General features: G+C 39.5%; 1 long non-coding RNA gene across 1 annotated transcript; it reads right to left on the reverse strand.

Moving 5' to 3' along the window:
• Positions 1 to 4917: 4917 nt before the first annotated feature.
• LOC309621988 lies at positions 4918 to 12512 on the reverse strand. Its single transcript, XR_014240402.1, has 2 exons — positions 12384 to 12512; positions 4918 to 6594 (listed from the first exon to the last, which is right to left on the reverse strand). It is a non-coding gene; the product is annotated as an uncharacterized lncRNA (long non-coding RNA).
• Positions 12513 to 15902: the final 3390 nt, after the last annotated feature.

Below are 15902 nucleotides of genomic sequence, written 5' to 3' on the forward strand. Positions count from 1 at the left end.
CAGTTCTTTTCATTCTTTTTTCTTTATTCTGCTCTGCAGTAGTTATTTCCACTATTTTATCTTCCAGGTCACTTATCCGTTCTTCTGCCTCAGTTATTCTGCTATTGATCCCGTCTAGAGTATTTTTAATTTCATTTATTGTGTTTTTCATCGTTGCTTGGTTCCTCTCTAGTTCTTCTACGTCCTTGTTAAATGTTTCTTGCATTTTGTCTATTCTATTTCCAAGATTTTGGATCATCTTTACTATCATTATTCTGAATTCTTTTTCAGGTAGACTGCCTATTTCCTCTTCATCTGTTAGGTCTGGTGTGTTTTGACCCTGCTCCTTCACCTGCTGTGTGGTTTTTTGTCTTCTCATTTTGCTTATCTTACTGTGTTTGGGGTCTCCTTTTCACAGGCTGCAGGTTCGTAGTTCCCGTTGCTTTTGGTATCTGTCCCCAGTGGCTAAGGTTGGTTCAGTGGGTTGTGTAGGCTTCCTGGTGGAGGGGACTAGTGCCTGTGTTCTGGTGGATGAGGTTGGATTTTGTCTTTCTGGTGGGCACGTCCACGTCTGGTGGTGTGTTTTGGGGTGTCTGTGGCCTTATTATGATTTTAGGCAGCCTCTCTGCTAATGGATGGGGCTGTATTCCTGTCTTGCTAGTTGTTTGGCATAGGGTGTCCAGCACTGTAGCTTGCTGGTCGTTGAGTTAAGCTGGGTCTTGATGTTGAGATGGAGGTCTCTGAGAGATTTTCACCGTTTGATGTTACGTGGAGAAGGGAGGTCTCTTGTGGACCAGTGTCCTGAAGTTGGCTCTCCCACCTCAGAGGCACAGCCCTGATGCCTGGCTGGAGCACCAAGAGCCTTTCGTCCACATGGCTCAGAATAAAAAGGAGAAAAAAATAGAAAGAAAGAAAGAAAGAGGATAAAATAAAATAAAATAAAGCTATTATAATAAAAAATAAGAAAAAAAATTAAGAATAAATGTATTCAGAAAAAAAATTTTTTTTAATTTTTAAAAATAGATTTATTAATTTTTTGTAGTAAAAAATAAGAAAAAAATTATTAAGAAAAAAATTTATTAAGAAAAAATGTTTAATTTTTTAAAATAAAAAATATGAAAAAACTTATTAAAATTTTTTTTTAATTTCTAAAAATAGAAAATAAGGGAAAAAATATTAAGAAAACATTTATTAGGAAAAAAAATTTTTTTGAGTGAACAAAAAAACAAAGAAAAAAAACATGGACGGACCTAACCCTAGGACTAATGGTGAAAGCAAAGCTATACAGACAAAATCTCACCCAGAAGCATACACATATACACTCACAAAAAAAGGAAAAGGGGAAAAATTAATATATTCTGCTCCCAAAGTCCACCTCTTGAATTTGGGATGATTCGTTGTCTATTCAGGTATTCAACAGATGCAGGCACATCAAGTTGTTTGTGGAGCTTTAACCCACTGCTTCTGAGGCTGCTGGGAGAGACTTCCCTTTCTCTTCTTTGTTCGTACAGCTCCCGGAGTTCAGCTTTGGATTTGGACCCGCCTCTGCGTGTAGGTCGCCTGAGGGCGTCTGTTCCCCGCCCAGACAGGACGGGGTTAAAGAAGCAGCTGCTTCGGGAGCTCTGGCTCACTCAGGCCGGGGGGAGGGAGCGGTATGGAGGAGGCGGGGCAAGCCTGCGGCAGCAGAGGCCGGCGTGACGTTGCAGCAGCCTGAGGCGCGCCGTGCGTTCTCCCGGCGAAGTTGTCCCTGGATCACGGGACCCTGGCAGTGGCGAGCTGCACAGGCTCCCGGGAGGGGCGGTGTGTAGAGTGACCTGTGCTCGCACACAGGCTTCTTGGTGGCGGCAGCAGCAGCCTTAGCGTCTCCCGCCCGTCTCTGGGGTCCACGCTGATAACCGCGGCTCACGCCCGTCTCTGGGGTCCGCGCTGTTAGCCACGGCTCGCGCCCGCCTCTGGGGTCCGCGCTTATAGCCGCGGCTCGCGCCCGTCTCTGGAGCTCGTTTAGGCGGCGCTCTGAATCCCCTCTCCTTGCGCGCCACGAAACAAAGAGGCAAGAAAAAGTCTCTTGCCTCTTTGGCAGCTGCAGACTTTTTCCCGGACTCCCTCTCGGCTAGCACCGAAGCCCGAGCCTCAGCTCCCAGCCCCCACCCGCCCCAGCGGCTGAGCAGACAAGCCTCTCGGGCTGGTGAGTGCCACTCAGCACCGCTCCTCCGTGCGGGAATCTCTCCGCTTTGCCCTCCGCACCCCTGTGGCTGCGCTCTCCTCCGTGGCTCCGAAGCTTCCCCCCTCTGCCACCCACAGTCTCTGCCCGTGAAGGGGCTTCCTAGTGTGTGGAAACCTTTCCTCCTTCACAGCTCCCTCCCACTGGTGCAGGTCCTGTCCCTATTCTTTTGTCTCTGTTTTTTCTTTTTTCTTTTGCCCTACCCAAGTACGTGGGGAGTCTCTTGCCTTTTGGGAGTTCTGACGTCTTCTGCCAGCGTTCAGTGGGTGTTCTGTAGGAGCAGTTCCACGTGTAGATGTATTTCTACTGTATCTGTGGGAAGGAAGGTGATCTCCTCGTCTTACTCTTCCGCCATCTTGCCCCTCTCCCTATACTTCTTTAGACATGGTTTCATTTAGTTCTTTGAACATATTTTAAATAGCTATTTTAACATCTTCATTTAGTAAGTCCAATGTCTGAGATTCCTCACAGACAGTTTCTAAACTTTTGTATGGTCCATATATTTTGTTTTTACTTTGAATTTCCATATCTTGTAACTTTTTGTTGAAAACTCGACATCTTAAAAAATATAATGTGACAACCCTGGAAATCAGAGTCTACTACCTCCCTACAGTTTCCTGCTGTTGCTTTACGCTGTTTTTTTTTTAAGTAACTTTTCTGAACAAATTCTATGAAGTCTACTGAAGCTGCCACTCAACTAGCTTAGTGGTCAGCTAATGCCTAGATGGAGGTATCCTTAAACATCTAGAAACAATAAATCTCCCAGTCTTTGCCGAGGGACTACGTGCACATAGCCATCAATGCTGAGGGCAGGGAGTTATCAATTCTGCCTTAGCCTTCCCTTTCTTCTTGCCCAGAGCCTCAAGGGCAGCCAAAGGTAAAGGGTAGGCCCCTCTCAGATCTTTCCTGAGCATGCACTCAGGCCTGTGCACACTTGTGGTCTTCTAGAGTCCTAGGAATATATCAATGCTTTTCAAAATATCTATGGACATCTCATCCTCAGTTTTTCCGTTAAAGCTTTTGGTTAGTCTATTGTTTGTCTAAAGTGTTATCCACTGCCTCCTGCATTGTGACATTAAAACAGTTGCCTGGGGACTTCCCTGGTGGTCTAGGGGGTAAGACTCCGGGCTCCCAATGCAGGGGCCCCGGGATCGATCCCTGGTCAGGGAACTAGGTCCTGCAACTAAGGAGTCCGCATGCCGCAACGAAGATCCTGAGTGGTGCAACTAAGACCCGGCGCAGCCAAAATAAATAAATAAAATAAATAAATATTTAAGAAACTAAAATAAAACACTTGCCTGTAAGTGTTTTTTGACAAACACCTCACACATAGACACAGAGGCTCATACGCACTGGATAGCTCTGGGTAAGGTCAAATAAAGATAAGCCTTTTGAGTGGAGTCTTCCAGAGAGCCATCAGACAGATCAAATACTGACAATTCTTTGGGAATGAAATTGTGAAAGAGGTCCAGCTCTGTTCTGCTCCCTCCAGTCCTGGGAATGCAGGCTGATATTTTTCAAGGTTATCACTGAGCTGAGTGTGGCAATGAGAATAGGGCAAGGTAAAATGCCACAAGCTTACTATTCTTATCAAGGTTCAGCCATTTTTCTTGAATAAATGCTTACTACAAAAGCTACAAGCCTTTGGTTAATTTCGAGTTTTGGAAAAGTTTTCCATAAAGTTTTGCCAAAATTCTGTTGCTTTTATCACAGGGCAAAATGTTGGAGGTCTTTACTCCACCATTTTTTTCTGCTATTAACTCCTCACTTTGTTTTAAAAATCCCAACCAGTTCTCTCCCCATGGCTTTTTGCTCCTATTGACAGTACTAGTACACAAAATATTTAAATGTCTTTAAATGAATATAAAAATAACATCTATATTATATATTGGTATGAGGTATAAAATGGCTTACAAAAAAAAAGACATAGTACCTATCTTCACAGAACTTACTGTCAGATATAAATGAAATCCTGTTACTACTTCAGAGTGTTACTTGACCTAATGAGTAAATCTCTAACATCTATCTCTTTCTTTGCGAGGTTACCTTTGCCTTGTTTTTTTGTTTTTGTTTTGTTTTTAATTTATTTATTTTTATTTTTGCCTGTGTAGGGTCTTCGGTGCTGTGCACGGGCTTCCTCTAGTTGCGGCGAGCGGGGGCTACATTTCGTTGCAGTGCGCGGGCTTCTCATTGCAGTGGCTTCTCTTGTTGTGGAGCACGGGCTCTAGGCATGCGGGCTTCAGTAGTCGTGGCTCGCAGGCTCTAAAGCGCAGGCTCAGTAGTTGTGGCGCACAGGCTTAGTTGCTCTGTGGCATGTGGGATCTTCCCGGACCAGGGCTGGAACCCGTGTCCTCTGTATTGGCAGGCGGATTCTTAACCACTGCGCCACCAGGGAAGTCCCTTTGTTTTTGTCTCTAAAAGAATTTTATGAGTTCAATTGTTTACTCATTCTCAACTGAGGAGAAATTATTTGGTCCAAATATCTGCAATGGTTTATGACTTGCCCTTGGCCCCAAACTCTAGTTGGATCTTTCTAGTATCTATAGAATCACAACATACTAATAGACACTATCTATCAGAACAATTCCTAGGCTTTCATCTAGATCAGCTCTACTGGTCTAAGAAACTATTATTTTCTACTGTCAACTCCCTCACTCTCAGAATAGATGCAGAACATGATAAATGACAACCTCAAGTATATATAGCCAACAGATCTCTTCTTGTCTAACTGATGCATTCAGTACTTTATTTATACGGACAGTATTTCTCAGGATACAGTGTACCATCCCTGAGTCATTTCCTCTTCCCACTACTGTCCAATTTTTCTCAAAGTTAATGTCTCCAAAGGGAAGAGTTAGGATGTAAATGAATAGAAGTACACAGGAGGCCTCAAAAAATACTGGAACACCTGATTAGACTTCTATTGGTACATTCTGTCTTCTGAACTAGGGGGCTGAAAGTGAGACTGAGATAAAAGATTTTCCTACCTACAATCAATTAAGTAAGCTTGTTTTATGTCTCGTAGCCACTAAGTGAGTTTTTAAAATCATAGCCATGCAGGTAGTGAAAATTTCTTCCAGTTCCTGGTTATAGGCTTCATAATCAATCCTAACATATGAGCATTTTGTGGTTCTTTTTTTCAGTGGCATCACAGTGGGAAATCAGGAGCAATTATATCGGGGCTTTAACTCAGTTACCATTAGATACTAGTTGGGTCCTCTTAAAATTAACAGAAAATCTGCGTAAGACCAGGGACAACTACTTTCTTTTTAATTTCTACACCTATAAAGATGTCTATTGACAAATCATGAACAATTTATATCTAAACTGAACCAAGTCAACTCCTGTGGACCAATCAATATGTTATCCCAACAATCAAAACCCCGCACCATACCAACTCTGTATCCTTATAATTTTCCACAGAAAATATTTATTCAGTTCCTCCACAGGATGCTATTCATTTTCTAAATCTGCAGTTCTATTGTGGTGATCTCACAGGGATGTTGTGGGATATTTTAAAATTCTAGAGAAAGAGTGATATGTAATATCTGGTGTACAGGACAAAAACTAATCGCTAAAGATAGTTTAAAGTTTCAACATTAGATACTGCTACATTCCTTTCAATGCTGCTGTCTGTATCTCTGCAGAGTTGGATTTTTGACGGTTTCTGTAACAAAAGCAATAAATGAGGGTGGTTGTGTCCAATCTCATCTCAAGGTTTGAGAAACTGTGCCCTAATAGCCACACATATCTCGTTAGCAAGTAATTATGCATATTTCTGAACAAAGTAAAATGTTTTCTTTCAAACACAAAACGAAAAATATTTTTGCTTATTAAGCTGTAAGATCAAAACGCTAAGTATTTTTATACCCTAATAACATAATAGCTTAGTGTCTGAAAAAATACTTCATGTATTTATATGCTGCTGATGATTTATATCCCCACGATGATGAGAAAAGAAATCACCCAAACACTAAGGTGACTGTGAACAGAGAAAACTTGGAAACCTTTGTCCTAGATGGAGTCCACTAACCCAAACAAGTAACTGTTCATACAATTTTCTTCAAATATTTATCAAATGTTTGAGTGTACACAATACATCTGACCAAATAACTCACCTATCTGAACCAGAGCCTGTGTCATGAAAATCTCCATGTTTCACTTAAAGATTAAAGAGCACTGAGCTTTCATATGTCATCCAGAATTAAACAGCCAATCCACAAATAAAATTTCAAAAAATAAAATTTTGAATAATTTCTGCATAATACCTGAGTGTGAGCTCTCAATGGTGGTGTCTGACTTGGAATCCAGAGATGAAGGAATTTGTCTTAATTGGGGAACATAGTACATCTTTGTACTACCAGAAGGCTTATATGGCAACAGTAAAGGCTGGCCTAAGGACATAAAGATCAGAATAATTAATAAGAAAACATTTATTAATTAACTGAACAAATATTAAGCACCTTTAATGTGCCAAGCAGTGGTCAAGATTCTTGGAATGTATCAGTAAACTAGCATTCTAGAAGAGGGAGATAGACAGTAAACAATTAGCATACTAAATAAGTAAATCATCTAGTATTTTTATAAATTATTAGTGACATAAAAAATTAGAAAATACTGGGACTTCCCTGGTGGTGCAGTGGGTTAAGAATCTGCCTGCCAATGCAGGGGACAGGGGTTCGATACCTGGTCTGGGAAGATCTCACATGCTGTGGAGCAACTAAGCCTGTGCACCACAACTACTGAGCCTGCGTGCCACAACTACCAAAGCCCGCCCGCCCTAGAGCCCGAGCGCCACAACTACTGAGCCCATGTGCCGCAACTACTGAAGCCCACGTGCTCTAGGGCCCTTGTGCTGCGAGTACTGAGCCCTCGTGCTGCAACTACTGAAGCCTGTGCGCCTAGAGCCCACGCTCTGCAACAGGAGAAGCCACCACAATAAGAAACCCATGCACCACAACGAAGAGTAGCCCCTACTCACCACAGCTAGGGAAAGCCCGTGTGCAGCAACAAAGACCCAAAACAGCCACTCCCCCCCCAAAAATTAGAAAATGCTGAGGAAGATTAGAAGTATTTGGGAAATTGCAGCAGGATGCAGTTTAAATAGAGTGGTAAGGGTAGGATTCATTGAGAAGACGACTTCCTAGCAATCTATTCCATATTTAGATGGCTCTAACTAAGAAACACTTTATCTTATATTGAACCCAAACCTGGTCGTTGTTAACCCCTACTACTGATCTTTGAAGGTTCTCCCTCCAGAGTCATAGAAAGTAAATCTAATTCTCTTCTATGTGGCAGATTTTCAAAATAAGTTTCCCATTAAAAAAGTATAACTTCTCAATATTAAAAAAATACACAGAAATAAAAAAGACAAAGTCTTACCACTCAAAGATAACTATTATTAATATTTTAATGTATTTCTACAGGTCTTTCCTCTGTATTTCTTATTTGTTTACATAGTTGTGTATAGTATGTATAATGTGGAATTCAGTTTTTCTACTTTACATTGATAATAAAATATTCATTTTATTTCCTATCGTCACATTTTTTATCATTCTACTACACATTAAGTGTATTTAACCCTTCTCATAATGTTAAAAATTTAGGCTGGATTAAATTTTCAATAATAAAGAATTCTGTAATAAAGACTTCCTGTTTATAGCATACCCATTCTCCCCTGCTGCCCCATTTCACATAAGTTTTCTGATTTCAGAGTGAAAAATTATGTCATTTATAAAGTTTCTTTTTTTTAAATACTAACTGCTAAAATTCTTTCTAAAATGTCTGTGACATGGTAGTAATTTGATTATTATAGAAGATGAAATCTTTTTCTTCTTCTTCTTATTTTTTTGCTTCATTGGGTCTTCATTGCTGCACGCGGGCTTTCTCTAGTTGCGGTGTGGGGGGGCTACTGTTCGTTGTGGTGCGCGAGCTTCTCACTCTTCTCACTGCAGTGGCTTCTCTTGTTGTGGAGCACAGGCTCTAGGCACGCAGGCTTCAGTAGTTGTGGAGCATGGGCTCAGTAGTTGTGGCTCGCAGGCTCTAGAGCACAGGCTCAGTAGTTGTGGCACACGGGCTTAGTTGCTCTGCGGCATGTGGGATCTTCCCGGACCAGGGCTCGAACCCGTGTCCCCTGCACTGGCAGGTGGATTCTTAACCACTGCGCCACCAGGGAAGTCCCTGAAATCTTTTTCTATACACTTGTTTTTCTTTCATGATGTGGTAGAAACTCTCTCTCTCTCTGTAACAGCATTTTGATATTTAGCTGGGTACATACTGCTCATCTGTACACTGTATTTCCCAATCTCCCTTGCAGACATGTATGGACATATGACTAAGTCTGGGCCCATAGGTCAAGGGTGAGAATAATGTCTGCAACTTCCAGGCATCCCATTAAAACACTCCACCGGCTGCTGCTAAAATTTATCCTCCCCATTACTCTTCTTTTCCAGTATTTTCTTTATTAGTCTTCCGGAAAAAACTTAAGATCAATTAAACAAGTTCAAAAGAACAATTCCATTAGAATTTTGAGTAGAATTACATTAGAGTTTAAATTCATTTGGGAATAAATGACATCTTTAAATATTCAATTTTCCCATTCAGAAATATCCCATCCCTCCTTTTAGTCTACTCTCCTTTTCTATGCCTACACAAAGGATTAGTATTGCCATCACATGAGTCCTATAAAATTCTTGTTTAGGTTACTCCTCAGTATTCATGGGGTTGTACTGCTCATTCAAATAGAATTTTGTAGATAGCTACCACTTCTCCTGATTAAACACAACAGCTTCTTCAGTTTATCCTTATGGACCATGGTCTTCTCTTGCATCCTGTAATCACCTCTAGATGGACTCCTAGTTGCCCATGTCTAGTTTATAAAAATCAAAATACTCTAGACAGAGTCTGATAGTCCCAGAGTAGAATGAGATCTCCTTCATTCTGGACGCAATAACAACTTTTATATTACTTAGAATTGTGTTACCATCCTTGACCACTCCATCATTCTGATGATTTGACATGGAATCCATATTACTAGTACCCTGCTTCCAACCAAGGAACTGACTTCATAGTGAAGGAAATGAGACAACAGGCTGATGCCTAAAGGGAGTCACTGTTCTCCTCACAAGCCTGATCACCCACAGCTATGGTAAACTCAAAAACAAAAAAGCGAGTGAACAATTTACTGATAACTGTCATGGCACAAGCTGGGAGGCATCACTTTCTGAGGCTGGAATGCTAGCTTGCCAAATACGGCATGTGCTCAGAACCACATATGGCACTTGCCTATCCTACAGACAGAATGCATATATTTAGGAACAAAGGCAGAAGCCTTTAAAATCTTTTGCTTTCTATCTCTGTGACTCTGCTTTGTTTGATGGAAGATCTTAGAAATAAGGGAGGGGCACTTCTACCGGGAGACAGGAGCCATCTAGTCATTTTACATTCTTTATGTCACTGAAACAATACAGGGAATAGGATGCCATAGTGTTGACTAAAACTACAATTGACCTTAACTATCAGGGAGAAATAAGGTTACCTTAAAAGAAGAAAGTCAGTAGGAGTATGGCTTACACCTAGGGGACCACTTTACCAAGCCTGGTCATAGAAATTAACAAAAAATGACCTTAAACCTATGCAGGGCTAGCAAAGCCTTAGACTACTTAGGAATACTTGTACCAACCTATCAGGCAAAGCCCCAGCCAATGAGAACCTGGCTGAATTCAAGGAGAATGAAGAAATGTATAGAGGCTGGAAGAATTTAAATAACAGGAAAAATAGGCTGTAGCCTCTACTTCTCTTTGGACGTTGCTGTAGTCATTATTGTTAGAATATTGACTTAGTAGTTTTCTTCCTCCACCAGTGTATATAAAGCTTGGTGGTGATGGTTAAATTTACCATTTAGTTCAAAGTTTGCAGAAAATGGACAACAACAATTGGGCAGAATTACAATGGACCCAGGGCAAGAATGGCTACCATGTGGAGATGGAGAATTCAGAGGCAAGATAAGTGGCTTTTTGAAATTCTCAACAACTTTCTGTTTGGATGCAGAAGTCTTAAAGTTACTTTGGACTGCCTATCTCTGGGGGAAGAAGCGACTATTCAGCAAATAATGGTTGTTCCTGGGAGAGAAAGAAAGGACTGCAGAAGGGTAAAGAAGAAAGTCCAACCATAAACTTTATTCCTTCAAAAAACTTGCAAATGGAACTAAATATAAACATATAGCATATTACTCTTAATTTGTTAATTCAGAGCAGTGGACACATAGTCATAAATTCAACATGCTATTCTGTATACTTTTAAAATATTTTTAAAATTTTACTTCTGAATCCACAGAGTTAAAAATCTTTTATTATTAAACCAAATAATATTTCTCTTTTAAAGGAGTCTTTTCTACCAAGTACCTGTATGTAAAGGTAAGACCGTGAACTGTGGGCTCTATGTAGACCGATCCATTTGATGTCAGAAGAGGTATAAAATACACTTTCACAGTTGGATTTCCTCTCCTGTGCTCTGCCACCAACATGAAAACAGCATACCCAGAGTAGCCTGGGTTTCAGTACAAGGCATGTGGAACAGACCCAAACCGTTTTTGCATCCTGATGCCAAACTCCAACTGACTCATAAGCCCATGAGTGAGGAAAGCAAATGTCTGTTGTTACGAAGCACTGAGATTTTCGAGGTTCTTATACAGTATCACGGTGGCAATAGGTAACTGACACATTAAAGGTGTTCTGTGTGATATTGATTAGACTATACATTTGGGGGGCATAATTTTATATCACAATAAAAATGTATAAGATATATAACCATCTCGGGTTTCCCTGATAGCGCAGTGGTTAAGAATCCGCCTGCCAATGCAGGGGACACGGGTGCCAGCCCTGGTCCGGGAAGATCCCCCATGCCGCGGAGCAACTAAGCCCATGTGCCACAACTACTGAGCCTGCGCTCTAGAGCCCGCGAGCCACAACTACTGAGCCCATGCACCGAAGCCCACGCGCCTAGAGCCCGTGCTCCACCACAAGAGAAGCCACCGCAATGAGAAGCCCGTGCACCGCAACGAAGAGTAGCCCCCGCTCGCCGCAACTAGAGAAAGGCTGCACGCAGCGATGAAGACCCAACACAGCCAAAAATAAAATAAATAAAAGTAAAAAAAAAAAAAAGAAAAGAAATATAACCATTTCAACATATAAATGTATTTATTCAAATTAAATTCAGTGCAATTTACATGTGGAACTAAGCAATTTTCTTTATACATTTAGGCATATTCCATTTATACCTACAGACAGGTAAACTTTTTGCACAAGTAGGAAAACTTAAAATATATTTTGAATAGATTTGTACAAACTGTTGAATACTTTAAAATTAGTAATTGAAAGTTCCCACCCTCATTTGGAGGTAGAATGGGAACTTAACTTTCCAGTTACTGGTCTGAAAAAGAAAATAACTTGCTATAATTTTGAATGTTATATAGTATAAGCACTATAAAAATATCACTGTCATGATAGCATAGGAACACTCTAAATGTAGACCTTATGGTAGAAATTGCTAGCTGTTCACCAAAACTCATTTCTTCTTCATCCTGGAAAGCACAGCTAAACTATTCCTAGTCAGTGGAAAGTGATGTGGGCCACACCTAGGCCTAGCCCATAAAAGCCTCCCAACATGTGCTCCTCCATGCTTTTCGTCCCTTCCAGTTGACTATGATGATGAATCCAAGGTTCCATGTTTTAAAGAAAGCAGAGTCACAGTCAACCTGGGTCCCTGCTCAACGTTTCTTGAGCAAGAAATAGACTGGTATTGTGTTTGCTATCTGTTCACTGTATCATGCAAAACAATAGTAAAAGAAACAATGCCAAATAGTTATCTACCTCCCTAAAATTGAACCTCTATAGTTTTTATGTTTTCATGAACTACTTGCATTCTTATGACAAGTATTATGAGTTGAAAATACGTCAGCCACAAGTAGCATGAGTTTCACATAGGTTGTTAACTTCACTAGAAATTGAAGTAAAAACATAATAAATTATATTCTCTTCATAGCTATGTAAATAAAAGATGTTTTAATCATGTACAACCTAATGCTTAAAATTAAAATTAGGTTTTCTAACTAGAAAGACCCAATCAAGAAATTTCTTAGTTAATGACACACAAAAGTTGGTAATGTGACCTAAAATTCTCTTACCATCTGTGCCATGAAGAACAGTAATCTGTTGGACTGAAGATGATGAAGCAAACTTGACAGGAACTTTGCCCAACTTCTGTGTACTGAGGTCTGGAATATCATGTCCACGATCTTCAGCATTAACAAAAATCTCAGATGAAAACATGGTTTTTCCTGGACTCTCTGTTGTTATCTGAGTGACTGCATCAGATGATAATTTTCCAGAGAAGGGAGAAAACGGGGTCTTAATCTCCTTTGGTGATCTGAACAAAAAAGAGAAAGCACACAGCAGGTCATATCCTTGGCTTATCAAATACTGTAATTTCTTTCCAAATGTGGCTTCAATATTTTTTGGAGACACATCCAACTCAAATGGTTAAGTTATTTCTGCAGTACCCTGTGCTTTTTTACATACTTATTACAGGGTGATCATGCATGAGTTTACTTTTACTTATTTTAAAATCTACTTTTATTTTGGATTTAGAATGCTATTATATAAGGAAAGGGTACTTTTCAGTTGAAGTGGAAAGATATCCATTAAAAAATAATTACTGGAAGTCCACTATAAATTAGGGGACTATGCTAAACGCATAGAGTGTACAAAAATAAAAAAGAAACAGAGCCTTTCCTCAAAAAGTTTATATGTCAGTGGGGGAACCAGAGGTTTTTAAGGTTGTAATTATGTATATAGATTATAAAGAATCCATATTAAAACATAATGGAGTAAATAAATGAGTGTATAAATAAATAAATAATAGGAGGGAGGGAGAAGACAAATCTTGCCAACAGAAGAATTCCATATGTAGGTAACCTCCCCCCCGCCCCCCCCCGGCATCCATCTCCTCCCCAAGGAGGTGGAGGTGAAGCTTAATCTTCCCCTTAAGTCCAGTCCTGGGCTGGCCTTAATGATTGAATTCCAGAGACAGTATAAAATGGGAGAAAAAGTAACTTTACAGTGGAGAAACCAAGCAAACACCATGTTATGCAAGTGATGATGTTTCACATCACCAGTGATGTCACGGAGACACTACATACTCTCTGTTATGATGTGATGAGACGGTTACTTCGCTTCTGCGGTATTCTTTGTCAAAACCTATAACTCCAGTCGAATCATGAGAAAAACATCAGCCAAACCCAGACTGAGAACAATTCTACAAAATATCAGACAAATATTCCTCAAGACTGTCAAAATCATGAAAAACAAGGAAGGAATGAGGAACTGTCATAGACCAGAGAAGACTAAGGAGACATGACAACTAACTAAGTGGAATGTGATATACTGGATTGGGTCCTAGAACAGAAAAAGGTCATTAACAGGAAAACTGGTGAAATCCAAAAAAAGTCTTAAGTTTAGTTAATAGTAATGTATAAATGTTGGCTTTTTAATTTTGAAAAATATACTATGGTAGTATAAGATGTTAGCAATAGGAAAAACTGGGAGAGAGGTAAAGGGAACTCTGTTTGTATCTTTTCTGCAGATTTGAAATTATTTGAAAATGAAAAAGGTCATTTTTAAAAAATGGAGTAATACTGTATTGTATTATATCACAGAAGAAGAAGACCTTTTAAAAGGTCTTTTAAATCTCTACCCTCTATATACTATTCACTAATTAAAAGGACAATTATGAGAAAAGAAAATAGGCCCATCTCCCTTATGTATACAGAAGCAAAAATCATACACAAAATGTTAGACAATCAAATGTAGAGTGTGTGAGTGAGTGAATGTGTGTGTGTGTGTGTGTGTGTGTGTGTGTGTGTGTGTGTGAATTCCTACCAAGTTGTTTTACTCCAGAAATGCAAGGTGAGTTAACATTCAAATATCAATAAATGTCATGCACCACATCCATAAAATAAAGGAGAAAATGTATATGATCATATCAGTATAGTCAGATAAAGCATTTGATAAAATTCAATAATTATGTATGATTAAAAACTCATAGCAAAGGGAAACTACAAAAAACTTTAGAGCCACCATCCTATTTATAGTGAAATGTGGAGAACGTCCACTGTAAGATTAGGAACAAAATAAGAATGCCAACTCTTACCTTTTCTATTCAACCTATTAGTAAAAGTATTAAATGGCATTAGCAGTAAGGCAGGAAAAAGAAATCAGAAATATAAGGCTAAGAAAGGAAGAAATCATACTGTCACTTTCCATAGTTGATATAATTAAGGATACAGAAAATCCAAAACCATCTACAGATAACTTATTAGAATATCAGTTAGTTTTTAGAAGAGTTGCCAGATAAGAGACCAAACATTAAAAAATTCCACTAACATTTTTCTGTGTCTGAAAAGTTATAAAATTAAAAACTAAAAAATATGCCATCTACATTATCATCAAAACATCATATACCTAATAATAAGTGTAATAAAAAATGTAAGAACCCTATTAGAATAGAAAACTATTGATATATCATAGAGAGAAATTAAAGGTGATCTAAATAGGATTTCTGCTTTGAGGCAGGATGTATAGGCATACCTCACTTTATTGCACTTCACTTTATTGTACCTTGCAGATAATGCTTTTTTTTTTTTTTTTTTTTTTTTTTTTTTTTTTACAAATTGAAGGTTTGTGGCAACCCTGTGTCAAGCAGCTCTACTGGTGGTGCCATTTTTCCAACAGCATTTGCTCACTTCGTGTCTCTATGTCATGTTTTGGTAAGTCTCACAATATTTCAAACTTTTTCACTATTATACTTGTTACATGATCTGTGATCAGTGATCTTTGATGTTACTATTGCAAAAAGATTACAGCTTGCTGAAGGCTCAGATGATGGGTAGCATTCTTAAAGTCTACTTTCAAATTAAGATATGTACTTTTTTTAGACATAATGCTATTGCACACTTAATAGACTACAGTATAGCATAAACATAACTTGTACATGCACTGGGAAACCAAACAACTCGTGTGACTTGCTTTCTTATGATATTCTCCTTATTGTGGTGTCTGGGACCAAAGCCATATCTCCATAATAATATGCCTGCACTAGGTAGGCACAGGCCATCACTCCTGCTGCAACGAGCAAACAAACTTGAATAAAAGATCATCGAGCTAAGGAAGCAATCAAGAAACAATATCAACTAATATGCTAGAGAGGGACATTTAGAGATTTGGAGCAGGGGTTTGGTGTAGGGAGACATACTCCACTGGAAAAGAGAAATCACCATATCTTTTGATGAACTCATTTGCTGGCATGATGGAGTGAAATCTAGCAGAATGTCAAGCCGATTTCCCCCACAGGACATTTCCTTAGTGTCAGGGTGGTATAGGATGATGGGGGACTGAGCCAAGAAAGCAGAGTGAAATTTCCTGCACAGTCATGGCACTAACAAACCAAATCCCGCTAGATAAAGGGGCCTGTGACAATCATTAGGTCTCCTCTTCAAGACATTTGCCAGTTTTTGAACCTATATAAAGCAGGAAGCTAAATACCTAATGCCTGAGGGAGAGAACTTTCCAAAGTGAGGAATTAGAGACCTACCAGACTCACAGTAAAAACCCAGAAGTGCCATCCCCAAGAAGGGGGCTGAGTCAGA

Source organism: Balaenoptera borealis, assembly GCF_965194805.1.
Source record: "Balaenoptera borealis genome assembly, contig: HAP1_SCAFFOLD_1339, whole genome shotgun sequence".
Lineage (NCBI taxonomy): Eukaryota > Metazoa > Chordata > Mammalia > Artiodactyla > Balaenopteridae > Balaenoptera > Balaenoptera borealis.